The sequence below is a fragment of the Macadamia integrifolia genome, chromosome 7 (assembly GCF_013358625.1).
Source record: "Macadamia integrifolia cultivar HAES 741 chromosome 7, SCU_Mint_v3, whole genome shotgun sequence".
NCBI lineage: Eukaryota > Viridiplantae > Streptophyta > Magnoliopsida > Proteales > Proteaceae > Macadamia > Macadamia integrifolia.
The window spans coordinates 1,765,147-1,768,006 of record NC_056563.1 but is presented as its reverse complement, the minus strand read 5'-3'; the positions used below and the strand labels follow the sequence as shown (position 1 = coordinate 1,768,006).

General features: G+C 36.3%; 1 long non-coding RNA gene across 1 annotated transcript; it reads left to right on the top strand.

Annotated features, from left to right (window-relative positions):
- Nucleotides 1-402: 402 nt before the first annotated feature.
- On the top strand, nucleotides 403-1,503 carry LOC122083371. The gene is made up of 2 exons (XR_006141634.1): nucleotides 403-910; nucleotides 1,030-1,503. It is a non-coding gene; the product is annotated as an uncharacterized LOC122083371 (long non-coding RNA).
- The last annotated feature ends 1,357 nt before the right edge of the window (nucleotides 1,504-2,860 follow it).

Here is a 2,860-nt window from a genome sequence, read left to right as displayed (position 1 = left end):
TATAAGCTCATGTGAGCACCTCCCATTAACCCCTGGATAATCATACATCGTTGGCTTATTCGAACCTGTTCTTAGCCTTCTTCCCCATCTTCAACCATTTTCCAACCAATTTATCCTCAAGTCCATGTGTTTGATTAGCAGGAATGCTTGACTCTGCATTCCACTAGACGAGATCCCAAGACAATAGAGAACCCCATGCCCGACATGTATTCGACGAATGGATTATGGCTATGGCAAGTGATTACAAAACCATAATACAAAAAGCCTATTTCCCATGATATGCCTATAGAATGAGAAGTTTGTTATCACTGGAAATATAATAACTGAAGCCCAATCATTTGAACATATTTTAGTTTGTTTCTCTAAAGCATTTTTGATAGTAAAAGAGAAATTTATCAACAAAATGGGAGAAACTCAAATCACACATCAAGAAAAAAGTTTGTAAGACGCCAAGATCACCAACTAGAAGGGTTTCTTCCAAATCTCCCTCTATTTGGAAAATAGCCAAAAAAAGTAGGTTTTAACAATATTGTCATTGGCATGGACTTCTTTTAGACTTTAAATTAGCGTACTACCATTATGTTAGTAAAATTACCTGATGTTGAAGTATAAGACCATTGTTGTTGAGATGGGTTGTCATTTTTGCTCACCCAAATGATCAAAGTCTTCGCACAATCAGACTCTGATAAGTGATTGTTTTATCTTAGAGCTAAAATGAAAGCATCCCCAATTGTAATTCAAGCAGCCAGTTGGTTAATTCACAAGCCAAGTAAAATTACTATCACTTTTGCCATCATAGTAAAATCTGCTTTGTCATTTAATTTGTTCTGTTTCCAATAGCTTGACTGCTGATGAATATGGTTGTTTCTGTTGCTTTGTAGAGCTTTGAAGAGGCTGGTGAAGTTACATTGTAAGTTTCAGGGTTTTCTTTGAGGAAATATCTATGACTTGTGTTCCCTGTGTTTGAGCGTTTCTCATAATCTTGATGCTAAGTAATAATAATCCACTCTTACCATGTTTAATTTGCAGATAACCGATGTCTACTGCGAGTGTCAATGACAGCAGTCAAAGTGGGTTAAGGTTTGTGAATGTTAGATGCAAATGTCCTGAACCCAAAAGGGCATTGGTGCGAATTTCAGAGTCTAGTTCGCACCCAAATATGTTGTACTACTGTTGCCCTGAAGCACCAAGAGGTTGTCGATACTTCTCATGGTGTGAACCTATAGCTGCACCAAGACTTTTGTCATCCCCTGCAACTAATTTAGAAGCAGTTGTTGGTGAAAGAATCCAAAGTCAACAGATGAAAGAAGATATTCGTGGCTTGAAGAAAAGAATTAAGTATTTAGAGAAAGCGTATAGAACGATGAAAATTGTAATTGGTGTGCTTGTGGTGGTGTGTTTAGTGCTATGTGTTAAAAAATGACTTTACAAGCATTAATATGAAGTTGTGTCAAGTATGTAAGAATCTGAACTAAATGAAATCGTTCATTCTCACTGTTCTTATGACTAAGTTATTGATTAATCATGACCCTCAAAATTGAATGGGTATCATTTTGATGGAGAGAGTGCTAACATTGTGATAAGTTTCGACAACAAACGGGCAGCATTTTGACTCAAAACGGGCAGCATTTTGACTGTAAACGGGCAGCATTTTGGCTATAAAATGACATTTAATACCTGTAAATATCATATAAAAAAATCCAAACATATCCCTGAAGCACCAAAGGTTCAAATTCCTGTTTTCATCACAATATAAACCATATAAAAAAAATCCAAAACATATCCCTGAAGCACCAAGAGGTTCAAATTCCTGTTTTCATCATAATATATACCACACAAAAAAAATCCAAAACATATCCCTGCAGCACCAAGAGGTTCAAATTCCTGTTTTCATCATAATATATACCATACAAAAAAAATCCAAAACATATCCCTGCAGCACCAAGAGGTTCAAATTCCTGTTTTCATCACAATATAAACCATATAAAAAAAATCCAAAACATATCCCTGAAGCACCAAGAGGTTCAAATTCCTGTTTTCATCACAATTCTTCATCACAACTTATACCATACACAACAACAAATAGTGTGAAATAGAAATAGATCTTAACACAAAACCAAACTCATCAAAAACATCCAAAACCATACACTGATGGATCCAACTGTCTTAAGGTCATAAAAAGTAAATTTATACAATATTGTTCTCTTGCTCTAAATTGAAACATCCAGATTGCTTGTACTTCATTTCTTCTCCCTCTCCCTTGCTGTCCTCTTTGCTCGATTGGTCTTTTGCTTGGTCAATACCTTGTCTTGTAAACATCCCACTGTGCTAGACATAGATGCTTGTGATCTAGTTAGTCGTTGAGATGTGTTGATTCCATCTTCACTCTCTCCTTTATGTTTCTCCTACACAACAACAAATAAGCATGAGATTTTTATTAAACAAGTTTCAACTAAATAAATAAAATGAATTGCATTTACCTTTATATTCTTCTTTTTACTAGTACATCCATCCTGCTTAGCATCTCCAGCCCTCGGGCATGTCCTCCTATTGTGTCCTTCCTTCTTGCAGATGTCACACCTAATTGATGATGATCTCTTCCTGAAATCTGAAGGAAGTGCTTCTCCTGCTTCTCTTTTCCTGATTTTGTGAGGTCTACCTGGTAACCTCTTCAGACTTGGTGGTAGTACTCTCTCATTAGGAGCATCATCCTTCAATACTGCCAAATCTGGAAGTGGATGGATCATCTCTTTGTATGTATCCAAGTATTTTCCAATACTGAAAAATGGATCACAATAGTTGACCAACTCTCCCCTTATGTATGATATAGAAGCTGCAGCATGGAGACAAGGTATACCAG